Genomic DNA, 13392 nt, shown 5'->3' on the forward strand with positions numbered 1-13392 from the left:
TGCACAGATTTTTTCGTGTTTGCATGGAAAATTAGAAGGCAAGTAAGGTGGTAAAGAGGAGAAAACTGGAGAGAAGGGAGGGGGGAAGGCAGGAGGGAATGAGGAAGTGGAGGAGATAAGTTGAGGCTGTGTTGTGTGAAGTTTTGTTGTGCGAGTTTAGGGAAGGAAACGAGGACGAGACACACACACACACACACACACGCAAAGAGATAGAGTAGTAGTAGTAGTAGTAGTGGTAGTAATAGTAGTAGTAGAAGTAGTAGGAGTAGTGTAGCAGTAGTAGTAGTAGTAGTAGTAAAAGATCGTCTAGTTTATTTGTCACTCACTCGATGATAACAGTCTAAAGGAAGGAAGCCCCATTTAAGTATATCACGTGTCCGAAACAGCGCCCTTGACCTTCCGCACTCTTAATGAAGGGTTGTGATACGTGACAAGGGCGACATGAAGGTGAGAGGTAAGAGGGTCGCTCTGAAATACTCCCAAGATTTTTTGGGGCGATCCTTGAAACATTCAGTGTCCCGAGGATGTCTGATCACTTGTTTCTTCTGCACTTCTACGTCACGCTACTAAAATAGAGACTGAAATATGTTCCTCACACCTTATAAAAATAAATAAAAGGCTTTGAAACCAGTTTTATAGTAGTCTTCGATCATGCAGTTTTTCTCTTTCACGCACCATGGAACAACTCATTGCTAAAAACATTAAGGTTATTGAGGCGAGTTTATGCCTGTAATCGAGCTAATTACCTTTTTGTCACGGCTGATTACCTTTTTGTCACGGCTGATTACCTTTTTGTCACGGCTGATTACCTTTGACATACTGAATCTGGATTCACTCGTATTAGGTTTCAGCAGTAATGTGGCAACAGCAGAGGATCTAACGCCTTTGCCAAATTGTTGTATTTGCTTTTTTTTTATGACGACAAAATATATTATTAGAACACCTGTCTTGCTATTTTTAATGGACATTTGAAAGAAGGTAGTTTTATGACGTTCGGAGGATCACCTGCAACAGTCATGTCACTTGTGTTATCAAAGTTTTAATGTCAAAGAATTAATTATAGAAAACGTAATTTTTCATGATTGTTCTTATGTAACATTCAACAAACATTACTTTCTTTTTCTTACTGATATTTCCACCGGATATTTTGTAGATTATTTTAGACATGAATCTCTTTATCATAAATATTTTTATCTGTTATATGCTGTTCACGCTTGTGTGCTCTCACCAGTAAACTACCTGTCACTGCAGACAGATCAGCTTATAAATATCTTGTCAAAAGTCGAAGGTTCGTCTGTCTTTTATATGTTGCGGATGAAAGTGGCCCAAACGATGCTGAATGCAAGAGTGTTAATGTAATAAATTGTGTATTTCACCTCCCACATGTTTGACCTGTTTATCGTCAGCTCAAGAAGAAAAAGACATTATTCTGTATATATTTTCCGAAATGTGCAACTCCCTTTGTGCTTCAACACATATGCAACAACAGGGGAGTTTTTTCCCTTCCCCTTCGTTAATTTTCAGAAAGGAGGGCGGGACTTTTCGTCAGTGGGGTGGGGAGCACTGTCCTCATATTTGCCACGCCGGAAGGACAACATGAACGTAACGAGTCTTTACATTTTCAACTCCACCGGGCGTTTCTGTGTTGCCGCCCACGAGGGGTGACTGCTGGTTCCTGCGCTGTGGCAGGCATTAATCCCTGTGGCGGGTCTTTGGCAAGTCGAAAAATATGTGGCATTATTGTACTATATTTTCCTCTTCTGCAGAATATTGCCTTAGAAGGTTTAATAATGTTATGAATTTAAGAGAAGCCTTGTAGAAATATGATTAATTTTTGCAGTGGATTAGGAAATTACTTCCAAACCGACCTTGAAAGTTATACTAATTATAGTTTTGCTGAGTACACACAGGACAGAAACCAGGCCGTTAAAATTCACCGCTCCCGTGTGTTACTATGTTCTGCTGACCTGTTTGTTAGTTTCTGTAGACACTAATAGGAACAAGGTGGACAAAAGAAAGGCATACTTTTCCTCTCCTCAGGAAGTGCTGAAAAACGTGATGAAAAATGTTGTCGCTCTAATCTGTTCGTTTTTGTGGCGGGAAGAGGACCGCGTGCTATTGAAACAGACAGACAGACAGACAGAACAGACAGACAGACAGACACAGACACACACACACAGACACACACACACACACACACACACACACACACACACACACACACACACACACACACACACACACACACACACACACACACACACACACACACACACACACACACACACACACACACACACACACACACACACACACTCTGACTGATTTATTGACTAACTGACTTACTCCCTGACGCAGAAAAATGAACTGGCAGCTGAAAAGTGCATTTTCGGAAAAAAAAAGACTGACCACAAATAGATTACGGTAGAAATTGTATTTGTTCCCACTTCTCTGCAATTGCAACCTTGCCAAATGTAGCACCGCTGTTATAGTTCACCAGCAAAGAGATTAGAAGCATCTCCCAGGAAATTTATGATACCGAAGGAGGTTGCAAAATAACATTCAAGTGTTCTCAAATAGAGTGGCAGATGAATGGAAAGGATTCATTAATCAGATTGTTAGTGCCGAGTCATTAAGGAGCTTTAAAAGATTAGACAAATTTATGGATGGGGATTGGGTGGAAATATACAAGTTTATTTCGTACAGGGACTGCCACTTGTAGGCCTTGATGGCTTCTTGCAGCTTAAATTATTTTTTTATGTTCTTAGTGCGAGCCCTAAAGTAGAGTGAAGGGCAGGAGAGGTGACTAATCTGCACTAACAGGTACGTGCACAATATAGGGAGCGAATTTTTATGTAACTTAGATCGAACTGAGCGGAAGTTGCATTATCCAATTGTAGATACTGGACGGTGCAGCTCACCTCCCATTACACACTCCCTCCGGCAGAAGGTCGAGGCAGGGTGTTGTATAATGTTAGACAACGTGTGCTGTCCCCTTAGTTCCTATATAAACGCACACGCTACAGCAATATTGACTGTAGGAGAAGATAAATGTGGCAGTTACTGTGTGTGTGTGTGTGTGTGTGTGTGTGTGTGTGTGTGTGTGTGTGTGTGTGGTATACAGTATTTTGATGATAACTTTTGAGAGATGCAAAATTGTTAAGATCTTGTTCTATTTGTATATCATCAAGACTGATCGACTGTTACGGGATGGTTGTTATTAATTTTATCAGCAGATTTTGTCTATTTAGAACATAGGAAGAAAGTAAGAAAATAAAGGAAGTTGCAAGAAGCCATCAGACATACTCGTAGCAGTCCTTGTATGAAACGACCTGCTTATCTCCTCTTATCCTTCCCATTCACAAATTTGTCTAATCTTTTCAAGCTCCGTAATGACTCGGAAAAAAAACATGAGAAACTAAGGGAACATAAGAAAATAAAGATTAGCAATAAGAAAATTAAACAGATAGACATTCAGGCAAATAGACAGACAGACAGATCGACAGATAGACAGAGGATTCAGTATATATATATATATATATATATATATATATATATATATATATATATATATATATATATATATATATATATATATATATATATATATATATATATGTGATATACAAGAAAATTCTGTACAGTTCATGCAAAACCTTTCTCATTGATCCATGCTCCAGTAGCTTTCACAATTTATCTCTATCACTGGCTTTATTAAACATCCCCTTTGTGAAGCACCGCAGTCATCTCCGTTTTCACTTGTTATACTGTTAGATATTTCCCGCAAATACTACGTCGCTTCCATGAAAAAAAGAAAAAAAAATGGAACAAAGAAAATCCGATCGCTGAATAAAACAAATGACTAATTTGAAATACCCAGTGCGAAATGTTGCTTGTTGAAATATACCCGTATTTCGCTTGATGTTTTTATTTATTTATTTTTTTTTCTATCTAAATGTTTCAGTATTCATGGACAGTTCCCCAAAGTAGTGGTGTCATATTTGATTCAAACAACAACAGCAACAGCAACAACAACAACAACAACAACAACAACAACAACAACATAAACAAATCAATAGAGAAATCCGTATTTAGCCACTGCTTCCTCTTTCGTTCCTTGTCTTTGGATTGCTCTGAGCATCAAACAGCTCATTAGCTAACTATAATAACTTCTGTTCCGCTCAAAGATATAAAAGTTACCACGTAGACTGTGACTTCCTTCCTTTGTGGCAACTTATATACCTCTGATATCGGAGTATTGAAAAAACAAAATCGTCCCAAGAATGATCACTTTCATATTCTGTCCTTACCACATTCGATGATGATGATGTTACAATTGTCGATGCAGTCTTTGGTGATTACTCCCCTTTCTCTCTTCAGACTGCCATCCTACCCAGCCTTCACTCTCGGCAAGCCCTTCGCCACGCCGCCCTCTCCTGTGATAGCGGCACGCGGCCGGAGGAGCCTGGCCGCTTTGATCCCCGCCTAGCAACTCTGGGCAGGAAAACAACGTCGAGGCAAGCATTATTGAAATTTCCCCTAACGTGAGCGATCCTTTGAGAGGGAAAAAGCTGATTATGGTAAGGACGCGCTCCACAATATTTTTTGTAACATTGTTTCGGCGACACGCTACACTCTTCAAAGCAATGGGAGGTGTGGCCGTAATGGGATTAGTAAGGTGATGTTGAAAATTCAGTTTGTGCTTCTCTTCTAAACATGACGTAATTTCTTGCTGCTGTTTCTTTTTTATTAGAGTTTCGGTGATGTGGTTCCTTCAAAGAAATGGCAGGTGAGGGTCCAGGGGAATAAATGAGGTATTATCGAGGATCAAACTTGGATTTCCCTGAAAGATACGCCCCAAGTTATCGTTTATTTAATCAGAACATGCTGGTGCACAAATTTTGCACTGCTGTAATCAAAGTCTCCATGTTTTGTTTATTAATTAATTTATATATATATATATATATATATATATATATATATATATATATATATATATATATATATATATATATATATATATATATATATATATATATATTAGAAAGTGGCTGAACAAAACAAACTCCACCACCGTTAGATTTTAACCAAGAATATCTATCGACTACAAGAGTAATAAATGAGCTTGAAACTAAATTTGAGATGAAGAGACATAAAGAAATAAAGAAATAATATCTGCAGAGGGACGGTTATTATTTTAGATATTTATGCATGAGTATAATCGCGAAAAGTTATAAATAACATCACAGATTATTACATTCTCCTAAAATAAGACTAACTAGTGTGTCAGTAAATAACCACAAGAAAATAAGTAACAGCATAATGCAGTCTGCGCCTTTAAAGTCCTGCAACAAGGCAGCAGCAGAGGGTGATGCATTAGTGGATATTTTAAGAGACGCAGGAATGGCGTTTCATGGCAGATTAGCTTGTTTTTAATGCATACACGAGGGGAGACTCTGAATTTTTGAGCGTTGCAATATTAATACTGCTACAAAAGAAGAGTAAGTGGAACTAGATTATCATCTTTTGGAAGGGAAGGCAAGAGGGTTAACCAGCGCTTGCCAGACTTACAAGATGCGTTACTGGATGAACAGGAGTTTATGGCTGGGTCCAAGTGATTAAGAAGGGAAAAATATCGTACTTGTACACTATAATTATAAGGATTTTCTTTGCTCAAGTTTACTACACGCTGCTTCATAGCGAAGATTCATTAATATCAGAGCGTCTGTGAAGAAATTTCAGGAGCAACAACATCAATAACGAAAACAAAAGGCCATTCCCACCACTGCAAGAAATTAAACCCGGTCTCTCTCTCTCTCTCTCTCTCTCTCTCTCTCTCTCTCTCTCTCTCTCTCTCTCTCTCTCTCTCTCTCTGCTCGTTCTTATTGGATCGAAACACTCGTCAGGAAACTGTATGACTTATTTTCCTCTTGAGACGAACAGAAGCGGGTTGACTTTCTTGACTCGAATATATTTTTCTCCTCTGGTTGCAGGGTACGCAAATATTTCAAGAAAGTAAATGGATTAAGGATCTGAAAACTTAATTTACTAAGTGGCACCACGCGGTAGGGACGGCCCGCGAGGATTTGAAACAGGAGGAGGAAGAGGTGGAGAAGACGAAGAAGACGAAAATGAAAGAAGAGGAGTAGGAATTGAAGGAGGAGGAGGGGGGGGAGGAGGAGGAGAAGGAAAAGGAGGACAATGACAAGGAAACAACAGCAATAGCAACTACAACAACAACAACAACCACGAAGATGAAATTAACTAGAAAAAAAAAGTGTACAGAACATGAAAAGACTCCGGAAAGAAGGAACAAACACATCTAGACGAAGCAGAGATCCCATATCCCCTGGTGGTGTTTCGTCCTCTGGTCGTTCTCGCTGGCAAGTCAAGCGGGACAGGAGCGACTGCCTCTTCGCAACTTAAGTTTATTTTCCTCCTCCGTAACTTAAGCAGATTCATTCAATCCTCAGGTATCATTCCATCCATATTATAGTCTCATCACCTGTGTCTTTGGCTGGTATACGTAAATTTGCTAGAGAAAACGGAAGCAGGGAGGGAGTAATGATGTGATTTAGGGATGCTTTGGAGTTGAGAGCAGGGTGTAGACGGCTGGCGAATGCTCGTATGCTGAAGTCAGATTTGTAAGAACCAGTCAGGCATGTTCATGATACCAAACACTTGATACAGTCGTGTCTAACAGTTTAATAGTTTGCCTCTCTCACTCTCCTATTACGTTTTCCTTTAATCATCAACTGTCTGATCTGCTGACAGTCCCCTTAAAAGACCTGACAGTTGATAGGTTATTTATAGAGAATTTAATGTTAAAGGAGAGAGCTGAGGACAGTGGAGGCGAGTGTGACAGGTTAGTAATCAATGCGCACACCTGACTTGTTGATGCGTATGTTGACATTTTGCAATAAAAAAAGTATGTGTGTGCGTGGAGGTTGTGTCATCTTGTGAAGGTCAAGGACAAAACAAAAAGATCAAAAGAAGAAAGCACAAACATCAATCATCGTGGAGACCTTTCCGAGGCGTTACCGCAGCGACTTGTCCCACAAAACTGGCACACGTTTCCCTTATTACCCCACACGCCAGCATGTATCACTTTTCCCTCCCGTCCTCGCGTCAAGGCTCTGCTGATGCCATTCACCTCTCAGCAGCCCACGCTCCCCTGCCTCACGGTGGGCCAGGCAGGGCATTAGGGACTGCTGCATCGTCTTGCTTTTTATCACCCAAATGGTCGAAGAGCCTCAGTGACCCCGTCCATGTCTGGGGTTCATTGTGTTTATGCAGACAAGTGTGACTACTGGAATGGCTGTCTGGGATTGTGAGGGGAACGGGTGCAGGACAGTAGAGGGTGAGGGTTGCACATGTCTCTACGGAAATCTGAGGTTGTGAGTGCCTCTGGTTATGTAATAATCAGCCCGCTCCTGTCACCCCCCGTGCTGTGCTGGGTATGGTGTGGTTTTTCTTGCGTGTGTGAACGAAGATGGACGTGCTACAAAAATATACTGGAAAAAAAAATCTATTTACTACTCCATCATCCTTAAAAAAAAAAAAATAAATAAATATATAAATAAATAAATAAAAGTTACAAATATTATGCAGAAACAAGACCAATGATCTCATTACCTTGTGGGAGAGTACGTATGTTGAAACTTACTTCTTTATCTATTTGAGAGAGAGAGAGAGAGAGAGAGAGAGAGAGAGAGAGAGAGAGAGAGAGAGAGAGAGAGAGAGAGAGAGAGAGAGAGAGAGAGAGAGAGCATATGTGTCTCACGTCGAATATGATAAACGCGCGAGATCTAGAATAAAAATAGATAAATAAATAAATAAATAAATTCGTGAACATAAGTACGTAGTGTAATAGAACAATTATTGCAGTTATTGTTTTGATGATGTAGCCACTGTTGTTGTTTATGTAGCAACTCTAAAACACATTATTAGTGGAAAGGCCGTCACGATAACAGCATTAGTGTCGCAAAAGCCAGACGTTCCATGTTCCTCCCTGTGAGTGTTGCCAGCAGTACAGGACCCACCGAGCGCCATGACCGCCTCTGGTGACTGTGTAGAGAGATCGTGCTCGTCTCTCAGTGGAATGGGCTGCTGGGTGTCAGTGATGTAGACACTGAAGTAACAGTTAATAATGATACTTAGGATAATAGTGATCGAATTTTAATACTTGACAACTAGATAACAAATGGGTGATGAATACCGGTGGGCGTTTGCGAGTACTGTGCATCATACAAGAATTTTCACTACCCATGATAATAAAAATGCATATTTCACTCGTATAGCAAATGAGTGATGCAAGTTTCGAACAATTTACTGATAATCACCGTTCTTTTTTCATTTTTTCCATTTGTATTTGACGAAAACCCAGAACAAGCCATACTGAAACTACTATAATGGACTTACCATATATTAAACTTAGTGACAAAGTAGTGAGGAGATGAACTGTTACCATATTTATGAAGCTCTCACAGGTAACTGGAAAGGGGATGAATTAAAATCGTTCAGGGGAGTGAAATTCACAACAAAATACATAGATTCTCGAGACTCCGTTCCCTTTGAAGTAATTTTTGAAATATTGAAACGTATATCCAGTTTGCCGCAGAGAGAGAGAGAGAGAGAGAGAGAGAGAGAGGAGAGAGAGAGGAGAGAGACAGAGAGAGAGAGAGAGAGAGAGAGAGAGAGAGAGAGAGAGAGAGAGAGAGAGATGGGGGCGAATCAAAATAAGGTCAGGTTCATGGGTCTTTGCATAGAAAACTTTAAATATCTTAAATAACTTTCTGTAATTTATGAAGTAGTAATTTTAGGATCGTTATAATATAACGATCCTAAAATTACTACTTCATAACTAAGACACTCCACACAGTTATATTATAACTGTGTGGAGTGTCTTAGTTACATCATTGAGGAGCTGTGGTTTATTGTACCACTCACTCACTCATTCAGACATCCACTTACTCATTCACTCACTCTGTATGTTTGCCCCCCCCACCCCACCCCACTCTCTCTCTCTCTCTCTCTCTCTCTCTCTCTCTCTCTCTCTCTCTCTCTCTCTCTCTCTCTCTCTCTCTCAACTCAAACACACACACACACACACTTTATCACACAAATGTCATTACAACAACATACTCGTACAAATAACTATTTTTATGGCTGTATGGCTGTAAAGAATGGATACTATCTCGCACAGCAATTATAAAGTTTGCTCTATTGTACCTGATGAATCACCAAAAAATGCTCCACGACAAGATATTTGTTGATTTATTTATTTATTATCTATTTTCCTTTCTCGTATGCGTTACACCACAGTACTCATGCCTGCGGGAACTAGCGGATGGCGAAGCACTTTTTTTTTTTTTTATCGTCAGTAGGGGAGGAAACGTTTGAAATGCGGTCAGGTGTTGGAATATCCGGGGTGGGAATCCGTGGAGTAGCTGCCTGTCCCTGTATGGGCCCTCGTGACGCCAGGCGGGACGACTAACACACCCGCCAGTATTTTTTTCCTCTATTTTGCCTTCGAACACGGTGAAAATTTATCGCTAACTATTTTTTTCATTGATTTTAAAAGATAACATTTTGTACTAGTAAGTCTCTCTCTCTCTCTCTCTCTCTCTCTCTCTCTCTCTCTCTCTCTCTCTCTCTCTCTCTCTCTCTCTCTCTCTCTCTCTCTCTCTCTCTCTCTCTCTCTCTCTCTCTCTCTCTCTCTCTCTCTCTCTCTCTCTCTTCTTTCCTTTTGTACTGGCTGAACTTTGTCCACTGCCAGAAATGAACGTGCGTACGGCATTCTCAAGCACACTAGGTCGTTTGAAAGGTTGTGAGTTCGATCCAGATTCACAGCAACAAGTAAGGAGAGAGCGGCGCTCTTTTCCTAATGGTCTGTAGGTTAGGGCGGGGATTACATGCACCTCGCCATTTCCTGAATTAAACTTTTTGATATTTTCTCGCTCCTCATGAGTTTAAGATCACAAAAATGGGAATTAAAAGGATGTTTTTAGCGTTATATAGTCTAATCCTTGTGCCTCAACTTTTTAACTGATAACGGTGTCTTTTGCTAACATTAAGACCTCTGTAATGACTCGTTTGTATCGATATGAAGAAAGAATATGGGGTTAATTTCATCATTACGAAGTTACACAGTTAAAGACATTTGTATTTAAAGAGACTAGTAAGAGAGATAACTCCTTTAAAAGATGCAGATGATTGTGGGAAAGACTGATTAGTAATAAGAGGGTTAAACTTAATTGATACACAGTCAGAATACAGCACATGAACAGAAGAGAGTAAGCCCATTGTTTCTATATTTGCCTTCGAGATTGATTCGGTCCCCTATGTACAGTAAGATGGATGATTGATAGTGTTGAACGGGACGCTAAGATTGGACCTATTATCACCATTAATAACATCTTTACCACTCTTAATGCCACAAAGGTCCATCGAATAAAAGCCCACTGGACCTCAATTCCGCAGCTTCTCCTCTCTTTCCAGGTTTCTTTCACCCTCTCGCTGCTTCCTTTGTATGCTCTTCTCTTTTTCGCTTCTTCCAACCCTTCACTCCACCTCCCACCCTTCCGCAAGATTTTTTTTTTTTTTAACGTTAATTCTTCTATTTCCTTTCACCTTGCCTTTCTTTTTCTCTTCTAACACTCTTTCTCTCTCTTCCCCCAAAAACAGGAAAAAATTAGCAACGCACGAAAGAAAGATATAAAAGTGAAGGACGGTGCAGGAAAAGTTGAGGAAAAGTAAGAAAAGTAAAAGAGGGAAAGAGGGACTCCAGCAGGAAAGAGAGAGAGAGAGAGAGAGAGAGAGAGAGAGAGAGAGAGAGAGAGAGAGAGAGAGAGAGAGAGAGAGAGAGAGAGAGAGAGAGAGAGAGAGAGAGAGAGAGAGAGAGGGGGGGGGGCTGAAGGGAAGGGAAGGGGAGGGGAAGGTGAAGTCTGCCGCGGTTGCACGAAGTTCAAGTTCTCATCAGCGCAAATCCGGACGCGTCCACTTCACCTGTGTGTGTGTGTGTGTGTGTGTGTGTGTGTGTGTGTGTGTGTGTGTGTTTCTTGTTTGTCTGTCAGTCGGTTAGTTAGGCATTCAGTTTGTCTCTCAGTCAGTATGTCTCTGTCTTTTCTTTCTCTCTCTCTCTCTCTCTCTCTCCTTCTCTCTCTCTCCTCTCTCTCTCTCTCTCTCTCTCTCTCTCTTCTCTCTCCTCTCTCTCCTCTCTCTCTCTCAGTATCGCCACCAGCACCACCCGTACATACAGAGCGTAGGTGTTATCTGATAGCGTGACAACTCAGGCGAGGTGTTATGGGTAATGCCTTAATCAGTAACGAGTAATTAATCCGATGAATTAGTGTCAAATTCTTCATTTACATAATAGAGTGATCAGCGTTGAAAATAAATAAGCCCTGGGATGTTCGCAGTCGTTAATTTGCGGCATTGAAATGATGATGATGATCATCATTCATTGAAATCCTTTCTTGTCAGTCCGCCATTCATTCCTCTGTTCTTTACTGGTGTCTCCCTTCCTTGTATTTTGCATATTTCTTGTTTCCTTTCTCTTCTAACGCATTGCTTTGTTCGTCTCATTTGTGGCTTTTCTTGTCTCGGCTCCCCCTTCTTCCCCTGGCGACGCTTGTGAGGGTGAAATCTCGGTCGGGCAAGTGAAAGGAGGGAGGGCTCCGTTTTCTTCAGTTATGCGAGGAATATTAGGTTTCTTCTACGTCAGTGAATGTAAGATGCTAGTTTCACTTCAGCGGTTGTGGAAAAAACGATGGTTTTTATAGTACCTCCTGCATATACTTTGTACTTGTGACGCGGGCATCGCTGAGCATCATTGCAAAGCTGCTTGAGGTGCTTTGCCGCCCACGCCTGGCCAATGTTATGACTAACGAACCGAATGTGACTTGATTTTATTCATCTCGCGTAGTTTGCGTTTTGAAGGTTCACCAGTTATGAATTATGATTGTAAACACGACTTCTGATTTCATTGGTAATACTAAAATAATTTCTTTATCTCTGCTCATACATATCTTGCCAATTTCGAGTCAATTTCTTAGCATTCAGAAAGATTTATTGCCTTTTCCGACTATAGAAGAGCTTTACCAACCATTGGGATTATGATACTAATAATTGTTACTATGGCCATTCTTCACCTTCAGACACAACGACACAGTCATACTGGATGCCAAAAACAATGGACCTCTTTTGGATGGTTATAGACGTGCATAACCTTACTGGACGCCTACATAGAAAACCATACTGCGTGCCTACATCCATGGCCATTATAGGTGGCCCTACACACATGGCCGTGTTGGATTATCTATATATATCCATGTTGGGTCATAGGAAGATGGACGAGCTAGGCAATGTCGCATCTCAGGCTCCCCCAAATTTTCCCTTTCCCTTAATGGTAGCCGCCTTCCACACGCCGGGTCCTTTCCATATCTGTCTGGCAGCGAGGACGGGATATATTGGACATATGAGGAGCCAAATTGCCATGAGCCTGCGCGATCTAGTTTCACTTTGGTGTGAAAGGACGTCGCCGGGAAATGGTTCGTGCTTGTAATCCATATTGGCCTGACTGTCTCCTATCTCGAAATATATACGAGTATCTGTTTCTCTCTCTGTCTGTCTGTCTGTCTGTCTGTCTGTCTATCTGTCTGTGTCTGCACACACACTCTTACACACACATCCTCCCACACACTCAGGTGAATGAATTTAATCTCCAATTTTTAACATTATATGCTTCGTTAATGAGTGGAAGTTTGTTATCATAGTTTATTTTGATATTAATTTTTACTACACCCCACTCCCCAGACACACACACACACATACGCACACCATTTTAGCAGCCTCCCTAATCATTCCATCAAACATAACAAGCTGAGTGTTCAGCGGCGCGTGGCCACCACCATCCCAGCTGCCTCCATCCTTACATAGCCTACAACTGTGCTCACTTGTCAGGTCTCTGCTATTCAACGCCTCTATAAAAACCACCTTTGTCTTTCTGCTGCTTCCTCTAGACCAGAAGTTTTCAAGCTTTTTCTCTCCATTTCCACCTTTAGGAATTTTCAATATCCTAGTGACCTTCATTCTCTTCCTCCCAGCAGCTCCCCAGTAAGGCCTTGATGCTAATGCTGGAGAGTAAAATGCAGATGAGATTACAATTCTTCATTCTCAAGTTTCACAATCATCATGATCATATGTTTTGTTTGACTTGCAAAACTTACATAACTGATGTCTCTAGGCTTGAGTAAATATTAGACAATGACTGGCCTCGCAGCAGACTTGAATTTGCCACATAATATACCCTCGTAAATTCACCGTCTTTAATTTTCTTCCAGATTTAGTGTAATTCTCACAACATCCCTCTGGCGACACAGAAAAACCATT

The 13392-nt window shown here is 40.8% G+C and overlaps 1 long non-coding RNA gene across 1 annotated transcript in view; it reads left to right on the forward strand.

Moving 5' to 3' along the window:
* LOC135111328 (uncharacterized) overlaps positions 1-4915 on the forward strand; it is a 68260-nt gene extending 63345 nt beyond the window's left edge. Inside the window, exon 3 of the long non-coding RNA XR_010273704.1 lies at positions 4381-4915. This is a non-coding gene — a long non-coding RNA (uncharacterized LOC135111328). The remainder of the gene's footprint in view (positions 1-4380) is intronic.
* The last annotated feature ends 8477 nt before the right edge of the window (positions 4916-13392 follow it).

The sequence above is a fragment of the Scylla paramamosain genome, chromosome 21, assembly GCF_035594125.1.
Source record: "Scylla paramamosain isolate STU-SP2022 chromosome 21, ASM3559412v1, whole genome shotgun sequence".
Classification (NCBI taxonomy): Eukaryota; Metazoa; Arthropoda; class Malacostraca; order Decapoda; family Portunidae; genus Scylla; species Scylla paramamosain.